This window comes from Mus caroli, unplaced genomic scaffold (genome assembly GCF_978045245.1).
Source record: "Mus caroli unplaced genomic scaffold, Mus_caroli_1 scaffold_17, whole genome shotgun sequence".
Taxonomy (NCBI): domain Eukaryota; kingdom Metazoa; phylum Chordata; class Mammalia; order Rodentia; family Muridae; genus Mus; species Mus caroli.
In genome coordinates this window covers 26,952,696-26,965,078 of record NW_028227272.1, presented here as the reverse complement: position 1 = coordinate 26,965,078, position 12,383 = coordinate 26,952,696, and positions in this window count along the sequence as shown.

The window sequence follows — 12,383 nt, the reverse complement described above, 5'->3', positions numbered from 1 at the left end:
TATACTTATCATAAGCCGTATAGAGGTAAGCTTTTGAGAGACAGAGAGTCTCTGAGCTGTCTCTGAATTCTATGTGGGTGTAACATCTGCGAATATTGGCTTTAGCATACAAAGGTGTGAATCCACAAGTCTGGAGCCTGTAAGTTATGAGACTAGGCTTCCCCGGCCCACAGCGGAGGCCTCTGTCTTGATGGCTTCACGTGTAAATCCTGGCCTGATAGGTAGATTAGAAATGAATGACCTCGGGGGCTGTCATCGTGGAGGCTGTGTTGTGGCTCCTCGTATGTCCGTCCCGCAGCTTGTGCTTACATTGTTCATTCAAAAACACCTCTCTCCATGAGGTTCTGATTCATTTTAAAATGATGGAGACCGCAGGATGTAGCTTATCCAAGTGTTCAGTGGCAGTCTTTAGAGCTCACACACCACGGGAACGTTCTTAGTTTTATGACTGCACGATATTTGCTTTCACTTTGTGCACGCTCTATCTTGAGGAAATCCACATCTTCTTTCCTCTTCTTTTAGAATTATCATTTTACATTTGTATGTGTGCATACACGTGTGTGCCTGTGTGTCTGAGTGTTTGTGTGCATGTGTGGTGCACTCAGTTTTCCATGGAGGTAACACAATTTTTTTGTTTTTAACAAATGTACTGGGGATTCGAACTCTGTTTTTCACACTTGTACAGCAAGTACCTGCTGAGCCATCTCTCCAGCCCTTCACATCTTCTCTCTTCTGTTCCTCATCACGTGCTCCATGCATCCACCCATCAATTCTTCCAAGTTTACCGTGTAAGTTCCCATTTAGTGTCCATCTTTAAACATTTTCAAGGTTCCTGTAACAAAACACCTGACACTGAGTGATTTATAAAGGAAAGAGATTCATTTTGAATCATGATTCTGGAGGGCTAGAAGCCCAACATCAGATGGCCACTTCAGATGAAGACCTGGTGCTGAACCAGTTCATGGTGGAAAACAGAAATGTGGAGCATACGAGAGACAAAATACAGGTCCAGCCTCACCTACTGACAGCCAGCAGTAGTAACTAAGTGGTAACTAAGCCAGTCTCTAGAGAGAAAAAACCTGATTCCAAAAGCAATTCCTTCACAAAGGCAGGTTTCTTAGAATCCAAACGCCACTCAGCAGCCTTGTCACCCACTACCATTGTTCCATTGACGACCAGTGTCTCTCCTCTCATCACGCTATGGCAAGGGCCTCTGGACCTTTGAGAATTTCCCTTGAACTTCCCTAACATAGATGTAGAGAGAATATCTTACATATTCTTTGGATGCATCACCTGTCAATTAAAAAGCCTATATGGCCCATGGCTTAGACAGGTAATAGAAGGTGGAACATCTGGGAGGAGAAAGAATTCTGGGATAGAGCAGGCTTGGGGAGATCAGCCTAGAGAGATGTGAGGAGACAGACGCATGGTACCCAGGCACCGGTAACCAGCCACATGGCAGAATGTAGGGTAAGATAAATGGGTTATTGTAAGTTATGATTTGAGTCAGAACAAGAGCCTAGTATATGGCCAAGGTATTTGTAAGTATATCTTGGGTCTGAGTCTTATTTCTGGGAGCGTGGGGGTGGAAGGAAGAACCAGGGCCTAACTACAACACATAGAAGACATTGCCTCCGTGTGCCACCTGCACTTGAGCTGGTGATTACGTGTGTGGGAAGGGAGGGAGAGCGGGGGGAAAGGGGGTTCTAACATCTGTCTGCTCTCAAACGTGATGTCAACTGAACCTCTGCCTATGACCCAAGGAAAAATTAGGGGGTGCTGATGGGGATGGGGTACCTCCTAGACTCCTGTGAATGTGTTTGTTTTAGTACCATCGCCCCACCAGCCTCCATCTCTGGCATCCTGATTCCTCCTCCCACCACACTTACTGCTGTCTGCATTTCTTCTGGGCAGTGTATGCTAAACCTTTAGCCATTATGACTCTTCTCCGAGTGGCCACTCACATCAGGAAGGGGTCTATTTGGTGATTCAGTAAGTTTTGTACCCGAGGGCTACAAGACAGCAAAAGGATTTCTTTCTCTCGTTTATGAGGAACTTTCTCTGTTCTTCCTAAGCAGATCCTGGGGCAGTTACCCTCTTGCTATCTGCTGGTTTGGAGACTTCCTGCAGTGCCTCCGCCAGCACCTTGCTCTGGAATGTGTTCCTGAGATTCTGCAGGGTGGCCTCTCTCCACAAAGTGGGACCTGTTCTACACTTACCCCAGAGAGGAAGGAAATGTCAGACAGGTGGAGTTATGAGAATTACAGAGGAAGCAGTCAAAATGTCACCCCATAACTAATTCAATGCAATAGAAATATAATACTGTACACTGAGCCCTTTGCATTACTTACCATCTTTCATCTGACCATGGAAAATATTAATCTTTTCAGTCCCATGGTCTGGTTTATGCTACAGTCCTGTCTGTGTTTTGTGTTTTTTGGTTTTTTTTTTTCCTATTCCCTGAGGCAAAGAAAGAGTAACTGACTTATTCAGTCTGGTACAATGGTGCCTCAGATTTGAGAGAAGTTGGCACTACTGTTATTTGCAGCCCCAAGGACAGGACAAGGGTTTGGAAAACAAAGCTCATGTCTCTGTAGCCAAATGGTTGCCCAGTGAAACGCCTTCCCTCTGAACTGGCTTTTTCAGGTGAGCACAATGATTTAGTTAAACATTAAAAAAAGAAAAAGGGAGAAAAGAAGAAAAAGAAAAAGAAACCAAATAAGGCCACATAACACGCACTCTCCCAGATTTCTGAGGGTGTCCCTGGCTTTACCCTTGAGGGCTTTTAACAGTTGGCTTAGGAAGCCTTTAGGTTTATTTTGTGAATACAGCTAAACATATGTGCAGGACACATTTCAGGATCCAAGCAGATCCTCATGAGCAATAGTGTCAGAGTTTAGATACAATGTTACAATGTAACAGCAGCCAAGAAGAGGGGTGGGAGGGGTATTTGGTAGCTCCTGCTCATCCTAGGGTCCTAATGATACAATGTCCCTGGAATAAAGTACGCCAAATGCATCTGGAAGCTAAGTTGAGATTCCGGATGGATCTGTCATGAGCTTTCTGCCTGTCTCCTTATTTAGCTTGTACCTCTTTTGTTTCTACAGAATGTATTCCAGGTCTAAGAGAAAATGTTTGAAACAGAAAGACAACAGGGAGCAGAGGAGAGGAGAGAACACTTGATTAATGAACTCACGCAGTGGGTGGCTACTCTGGAATGGTAGTGGTCACTCTAAACCAAAACACGAAAGCCAGAGAGAAGCAGAAGGCTAAACATGTGGTTTGTCAGGTAGGAAGAAATATTCAGGCCAATTACTCAGACAAGGGAACTCTATTCAGCACTGTTTTGCTTTCTGAAAAAACAATTTTTTTTTGAAAGATCTGTCTACAAAATACATTAGTAGACAAAGGGCTATCTTTAGCAATGTTTTTGCTTGGTGTGTGTGTGTGTGTGTGTGTGTGTGTGTGTGTGTGTGTGTGTATGTGTGTGTGTGAGGGCAACTGTGGTATTAAATGTCTCTAGGAATTTCTTTATCCTCCATCTGTGCTTAAGGACAGTTGGGGATGGAGGGAGGATGCATTGGATACCAGCAGGTGTTTCTTTCTGCCTTGTTTTTGTTGTTGATGGTAAAAAGCAGCTTCTAGCTAACTCAAGCAGAAAGGCAAACTTTTCAGAGGTTAGAGTAGTGGAACCATTCCTGGTAACTGGCCTGCACTCAGGCAGAGCCACATAGCACTCAGCTCCGGGAGACAGTCCTTTCTGAGCCCAGCAACAAGAGGAATGACATAAAGCTCTTCCTCTGGCATCCTTGTGCTCAGGACAGAACACTAGGACAGTCCCAAGTGGCAAAGCTCACATCCCCTGGCTGCTCTTCCTAATGCTGTGACCCTTTAATACACTTCCTCATGGTACAGTGACTCCCAACCATAAAATTATTATTATTGCTACTTCATAACTGTTATTTTGCTACTGTTATAAATCATGATGTATATATCTGATACTTGTTCCCCCTCCCCCACCAAAGAGTTTGGGACCCAAAGTTTGAGATCTGCTGACTTAGGGGATGGGAGGAAGTTTGACATCTCCCACCCCCAACGTTACTCATGTGGGAGAGAGGAGGCCTAAGTGAGGTTGGAATGCCCTTTTTGATAGATTTAGTTCTAACAGGGAACTCAGTGCCAGCCCAGGCTGCTTTTCTTTAAGAAAACTCCTGGATTCAACACCACATCCTGCGTTCAGCAGGTTTTCATTATCTGAATCGTCTTGGGGGTGTTTCATGATTAACTGACATGACAATTGCCCAGTGGTCCATTATCAAAAAGGGAGCCCAGGAGGCTGTGACTTAGCTTTCCAGGGCAGCCATGACAAACGATCACAAAGGGGTGACTTCAGAGAGCTGAAATTTATACACTTTACAGTATAGGGACCAGCAATTGGAAACAGGTCGTTAGTAGGGTCATATTCATTCTGAAGGCCGTGGAGAGAATCTATACTCCCGCAGTCCTAGGTTTTGATGGTTGTCTGCAGACCTTGGAGTCTATTGTGTTATTCTAGATGCCGCCTCCTTTATCAGTGCAGATGATTCCTCGTTCGTGTTTCTGTGACTTCACAAGGTGTTCTCCTCTTCTTAAAGGATACTAGCAACCAGATGTAGGGCACACTATAGCATACTAAAATTGAGTAATAACAGGTGTCAATTTGCATCTACTGATACCCTGTTCTTAGATAGGCATGCTCCTTAGAGGAAGTTAGCAGACACAATAATACTAGAGAATGGAGTTTCTTCCTTGATGCTGGAAGAAATCAACTAAAACAATACAAAACAAAACAACCCCCCCCAAAAAAACCCCAGTTTTTGATCATGGTTTTTATCAAGGGATGCCTCCCCAGTAATGTTTACCAGGACCACTTTCCTCCTCCTCCTCCTCCTCCCCCTCCTCCTCTTCCTCCTCCTCCTCCTCTTTCTCCTCCTCCTCCTCGTAGCTCTAAACACCTTCCAGAGGTGCTTGGATTTCACAACTGTGTAAGAAAGCTGTGCAGTTTTCAAACTATGTCAGGACTTGGTTTCCTGAGTCAGTTTAAGTTTGTCCTGCCATGAGGAAAGAAAACAAACCACTTTTTTTCTTTTGATGAGTTCATGGATCTGCAGGGCATGGGTGCACCCAGACCTTCATAGTTCTGGGTGCTCTTGCCAGGATGCTGCTCTCTGGCTGCGTGCCACTTTGTTTCCTGTTCTTCGGTGCCTGTTCTTCTCAGCTTCCTTTCCTCAAACACAGAACTGACATCCCTTCAGTTACTTCGAGATGAGAGGGAATAAGGAGTCTGGTCTCTAAGGGAGATTCAGAAAGGAAGCAGGAGTTCTCAGCATTTAAGCTCTCTTCAGGATAAGCCACAGAGATGTGGTTCCCATGGAGACCTTCCAGAGGTGTGGCTGTACTCTATGGTGTGTGAGCTCAGCGCCCTACAACACAACACAAGTCACAAGGGGAAGTGAGTAGGTTTGACCTGATGTGGCTTTTTACTTTTCTGAAGATGGGCTGGGTCCTGCAAGATTAGGTCACTGAGTTTTGAGCAATGAGGTTGGAAATGGTGGACAGGCACCAGATAACCAGAATTGCTGAATGCCATATTAAAATGGACTTGTCCAAAAAACCTTTCTTTCTCAGACTGTAGCATTATAATGCTTAGATGTTAAAAATCCAGATTTTCCCATCACCCTCCACCTCCCCTGAACACTGCTCCAAGAAACACTCCAGGGAATCTTTATGGAGTCTTGCAAGTAGGAGGCAGAACTTTAAATTTTTTATTTCATTTTTTTAAAGACTGGAGTTTTAGCATAAGTATTTGATATTGAAGGAGAACAAAAGGACAAGGCCCTTTTGTTACTTGGCTTTTTCTTGTTGTTATTGGTTTGAGACAGGGTCTCACTCTGTATCACTCTATAGCCTGGAGCTTGCTATTTCCAAGAGGCTGGCTTCAAACTCAAAGATACACCTGCCTCTGCCTCCCTCCAGAGTACTGGGATTAAAGGCATGCTCCACCGTAGCTGGTGATGAATCCAGCATCTTGTGAAATACTTTACTAGTGTGCTCCACATGTGCTTCCCAGATTGCTTTAGAAACATCAGTTCACTTAGTTCTTGGAAAAAGACTTCCCAGGAATTAGTTCACTTGTTATCTCTGCTCCTCAGCTGTGGCACTGAGGGAGAGAAACTTGCTAAAAGGAAAGGCGTGGTACCCACTGGGAACAGGAGGCACTTGAGCAAAAGTACAGAAACAGCAACCATTTCACAGAACATGAGGGTGGAAAGTCCTCTGTTTGCTCCACGGTTCTCACTTCACGCTGTGGTTGGCAATTGTTAGGAAGGGATGTTGAAATCCCTCCCAGCTCCCAGCCTCCGTTACTTTTCTACTGCTGTGAAGGGACACCATGACCAAGGCAATTTATAGAAATAAAATGCTTATCATGACAGCAGGCAGACAGCTGTGGCATTAGAGCAGTAGCTGAGAGCTCACATCTTGAAACACAATTGCAACGCAGAGAGAGCTAAGTGGGAATGACACCAGCTTTTGAAACCTCAATCAAAACCCACCTCCAGTGACACACCTCTGCGAATAAGGCCACACCTCTGCCAATAAGGCCACACCTCTGCCAATAAGGCCACACCTCCTAATCCTTGCCAAACAGTTCCACTGACTAGGGACCTTAAATATAGGAGCCTATGAGGGCCATTATGATTCAAACCACCACATTTGAGGATGGAGAGATGGCTCAGTGTCACGAGCACTGGCTGCTCTTCTGAAGGACCTGGGTTCAATTCCCAGCACCCACATAGCAGCTCACAACTGTCTGTACCTCCAGTTCCAGGAGATCTGACACCCTAACACACACATACAAACAGGAAGAACACCAATATACACCAATGTGCAAATAAATAAATCATAAGAAAAAATTACCCACCGTACTCCACAAATGTACTTCGTGTCAGACTGTACCAGACCCAGAATTAAGGAGTCAAGTTCCTAGACTCATCTCTCTGTCCATAGCTTGCTGTGAGGTGAGATTTCAAACATTAGTTTCTCCATCAATAAAGCGATGTTACTGACCAGGTTATGCCTCTTTTGCTGTGGATCTACAAGAACACAGAGTACCCTAAGTTTCAAAGACAGTGTGAAATACTACCCAGGTCTGTCGTGGGGAGGTCACTGAAGAGAGAATGGATGACAGGGGTTTGTGGCGAGTCACTGGAAGAGTACACACAGGGATAGCACTTAGGTCCCATGGCAGACACGTGAGTGTTTGTCATTTTTTTTTTTGTTACCTCTAGATGCCATTACATCTGATCATGGTGTCTTAGATCTTTCTACTGATCTGAAGAGTGGTTAGAACTTAAAAGACAAACATGGTCTGCAGGGAGAAAGTTTTCTTCCTAAAAAGATTTCTTCTCACCAGCAAATTCCTTTGCTCTCTTTCTGGTGCCTTCTCTGGAAATTCTCAGTCCAAGCACAGGCTAAGTACAGCAGCCTCTGTAAGTAGGAGGCTGTTTCTGAGTGGCTAAAATCTTACATGGCAAACATGGTTTCCCCGTGGAGGCTGCTTTGCCTAATGGTAAACAACTGCTATTGGGCTGTATGTATATTGTTGCAAGAAACAGATGGGTATCTTCAAACATCTACATACTGATTTGGGAAATACCAGACACAGAGTCTCTCAGTAGACACAGAGACACAGTAGGCAAACGCTGTCTCACTGAGTCACACTACACGGCAAGACTTCTGAAGTTCCTAAGATCTATTAATCAAGGAAAGAAGATATTTTGGTCCATTTCCTGTGGATTTATGATCTCATACTTAAGTTTAGAAAGTATCCTTTGAGGAATTTCAAGGATATCCCTTTTCTTCTTTTCATTCATTCATTTATTCAACCAACAGTAAGACTATATTTCCTACATACTGAGGCACACTAACATGCAGGTGTCCCTTTATTGTTTATGTAGATTGGAGGTTATAAGACCAACTTAAAAACTTCTGTAGCTGCTGGGCATGGCGGCGCTCGCCTTTAATCCCAGCCCTCAGGAGGCAGAGGCAGACAGATTTCTGAGTTCCAGGCCAGCCTGGTCTACAAAGTGAGTTCCAGGACAGCCAGGGCTATACAGAGAAACCCTGTCTTGAAAAAAAACCTTCTGTAGCCACTGTTTTCCAACTCCGAGTGCCTTAGTTTTCTCTTCTACCTTACAGGGAGATTCTTGGGGTAATTGACTTAATATACATTTTAGGTGGTACAAAAATATGTGGGAAATATCTTCTAGGGAAAGCTTTAATTAAATACTGATAGCACTAGGATTCTTTCTGACTGAGAACACATTCAAGCAACTTGCGCTGGGACAGATAATAGGAGATAGGTAATAGCCTCTCATGTTATGGTGGAGAACAGGCTCTGCCTGTCTGTTAGGTAGCTTGCTGCGTGTTCAGCTCTGGATTAAACCCTATGGGGATCTAGGACCATATCTCTTCTCATACTTCCCCCATTATTCACCTCCTAAGGCTACTGGCTTCCAAAGGTTTCCACCAATTGTGATTGTTTTTTTATTCTCTGTCCCAGTAACTGTTTCCTGGTCTCACACCGTCATAACACCCAGACTGGCCTTCAGTTTAAAGTCTCCATCTCTCCATTCCTTTAGGGTTGAAGTCTTGAAAAGTCTGAGCTGAAAGGAAAGAGGGACAGGAGGTGACCTGCAAGACATTTCTCAGTTTTTTAGACCTATTTGGTTCCTGATGGGCAAACAGTTTGACCAGTTGGTTGCAGCACTAAGGAATAAGGTACGAATTCTTTCTTGGTCTTTAGCTGAATGGCACAGGGAAGGCCAGTGTCCTTTCGAGGCTACTCAGTTTCTTGGTGAGTTCCTAAGGTCTTGAGTTTGGAAACACCCCCTTGGTACTGGGAGCCTCATGCATTAGGCCGTTTGAAGAATCCTGTGAACATCTCAGAAGGCACTGGCCACTTCTGAGAACCTAAGAAGATCTCTCTAAGTTCAACCTTTGTTCATCTGAACACCTCTGCTTCACTTTGGACCTGATGAGTCCTCAGATCTGCACAGTCGAATATGGCAGCCACTGGCCCCCATACTATGAGGCTGTACTGAGATATTCTCCAAGAGTAGTTGTCAGAGCCTGAAGACATGTAACCACAAGAGGATATGGACTATCTCACTGACAATTTTATAACATTGAGTCCGGTAGTGGTGGCATATGTCTTTAGCCCCACAACTTAGGAGGTAGAGGCAGTGAATTTCTGAGTTCAAGACCAGCCTGATCTACAGAGTAAGTTCCAGGACAGCTAGGACTACACAGTAAAACCCTGTTTCGAAAAACAAAACAACAACCAAAGAGACTGAATACATTGAGTTAGATTAAGTATATTTGACATTTAAATGGCCCAAGAGGCTCACGTTTTGTTCCTTTGGTGGATGCTGGCCCTCATTCTTAGGCTGCTATCTGGAGACTGTCAGTATCTAGATCCCAAGATGAGGTTTAGTTGAATGGGGCCATTTGTCCCTCAAGACATAGGACAATGTGTAAGCTCAATCATACTTCTAATCATTTTGTTTTTAAAAACCTCTGAAACCCTACTAATGTTTTGGCTATTAACACCATGTTTTTGAAAAGAACTCTTTTAACTATTATAGGCTAAACTGTATTTACACACACACACACACACACACACACACACACACCATATATTGAAGCCCCAATATTGTAGAATGCTATCATTTTTGGAGGACTGAGTTAAACGAGGTCATTTAGGTGGGCCATATAAGCCAGCTTAACTAAAGTCCTTCCTTTTGATGAGAAGAAATCTAGATACATAGGAGACCACACAGGACAAAGATGATATGAGGTCACAGGAGGAGTCTGTCACCTGCAAACTGAGGCAAGCCTGAGAAGGTGCCGATCCTGATGGCATCCTTGATCACTTTGTAATCTCCACAGCTGGGAGACTATTCCCATTGTTTAACCCACTCAGGCTGTGGGATGCTGTGGAGCAGTCCTGACAGATCAATGCAGAGTTGGAGGAAGTCGGGGGGAGAGAAGAAACTAATTTTCCATGGTCAAAAAGCTGGCTTCCTGCCTTCATCTGTTGGGAACGTAAAGATAACTTGGGCTATTTCTTGTTCTGCCTCTGCCTTGGGTCCATGCTCTTTTTCCTGCTCCTATATCCATCTTGGATGTTGCTCTATCTCCAGTTCTGTTGCACTCCCCTCTGCTCTCTCATAGATGACGATTTAATAAGCAGTAGCATGAGAAAAGAAGACTTTATATCTATATACAGAAAATCTTTTTTGCTATCTTGAAGTCTTCCCTTAAGCATGTGTGTATGACAGAGTTCTGTGTATTAGATGCCCAACAAGAGTTTGTGACTGTTCATTGGCAGCACATATTAGTTTCCCTGCAAGCTCACTTCTATGGCACAGTGAGTCAGAAGGGGGGAGAGCAAGTCACATGACCTCTAGCATTTTCAGCTAGCTCTCAGATTCACAAGTCTACTACTCTCTGCTCAAAATTTCATCTGCTCTTGCAGGGGACCTCTCTCAGGGATGGATCCGGGAGTCAGGCCAAGTGTATTCTAGGGATAGTGGATTCCAGTGTGGGTTTCATTTCTGCAGACAGCTGCCCTCTAGAACAGGGTTAAGGTCAACACCCTTGCCAAGAAGTCAAAAACCCGACTTCTTAACTAGTTTAGCGAGAGAGACATTAGATGTCCTCAGGCAACAACCTTGCAACTAAGGGAGACTTTTTGAATTTCAGAACATGTGTCTATCTACTGGCTTGGGCCCAGAATTTGATGAGGAGAGAAAAGAAACATAAAGATTACGATAGACTCAGAGATTATCTCCTCGGCACTCTTTACAACAGCTGTCTGGCAGATGTTACACCGTCCTAGGGCACTTGAGAAGCTTCGTTTTAAAGAACACATAGGGAAATATCAGGCAGATCTGCCCTCATTTTTTTGGGGGGGGTCACAGAATAAGAATCTTCAGGATGACTTTACTTTCAGTGAGGCCATCCTGGAGACAGCTTTATCAGTTTCCATCACAACTGTGAGTAGGTGCCTTCGGCCACTAATGTATCTCTTTTTACTTTTCACTGTCAAGACAAATAGACTAGTCCACATTTTGTTTGTTGGGGGACAGCAGCTCCATATCACATATGCTGTCCCGGAACTCACAGTATAGCACAGGTTGGCCTTGCACTAATGATCTTCCTGCTTCAGCCTCCCTAGGGCTGGAATTACAGCAAAGGAGTACCAAAGTAAAGAGCTTCACCATGGGGCTGGAGAGGTGGCTCAGTGGTTAAGAGCACTGACTGCTCTTCCAGAAGTCCTGAGTTTAATTCCCTGAAACCACATGGTGGCTCACAACCATCTGTAATGGGGACCCAAGATAAATAAATAATAAAATTAAAAAAAAAATTTACCCTGTGTCACTAAGAGTCTGAATGAGAATATATCTGAAATTGTGAAATATGTATTTGTTGTAAATTAATATCTATGTTCCTTAATTTCCTTTCAGACTTTATACAAGGGAAACCTTTCTGTATTTAGTGGCACAGATTATATGTGTGTATACACAGAGAGACGGGATGTTAAATTATAGCAAAACAATGATCAGAATACAATAATTGGGTACAGGGCTAGGACAAAAAGCTGTGGTAAAGGGCAAACTTAGCATAGTGAGGATCTTTTTTTCACCATATTCTCATTCACACCAGGATTCCAGTGGAGGGGGAAATGTCATATATGGTCAGGTAGCATTTATAGCCACAAGGCCCACAGACTCATTTGGCATATGACTGCAGCATTCTAAGCACTAGTGTGGTTGACATGGGGAGGGCCTCTGTGGTTGAGAGTTCCTCCCTGAGCCTGAGAAGCTGAGGAGAATACAGCATGATTGTTGTGAGCCACTGCATGGGGAGGCAGGGAAGATTTGACAGGGGAAGGAGAATGCCAGGCCAGCAATGTATCCATAGGCCTGAGCTCCGATTTGGGTCCCACTGGCTTTCCATGCCCACCTGGTTAAACAATGCAAGAGTTTGACTTCCATAAGGTTTTTGGGTAGGGATGGAGAGATGGCTCAACCATTAAGATCAGTACGCTATTCTTCTAGGGGCCCTGCACTCAGTTCCCAGCAACCTTGTCATGGAGCTCAGAATCACCCATAACTCCAACTTCAGGGGAACCTAATGCCTCTGACCTCCGTGGGCACCCACACTCACAAGGACACACCCACTGTGATGGTTTGTATATGCTTGGCCCAGGGAATATGGCAGTATTTGGAGGTGTGGCCTAGTTGGAGTAGATGTATCACTGTGAGCGTGGGCTTTAA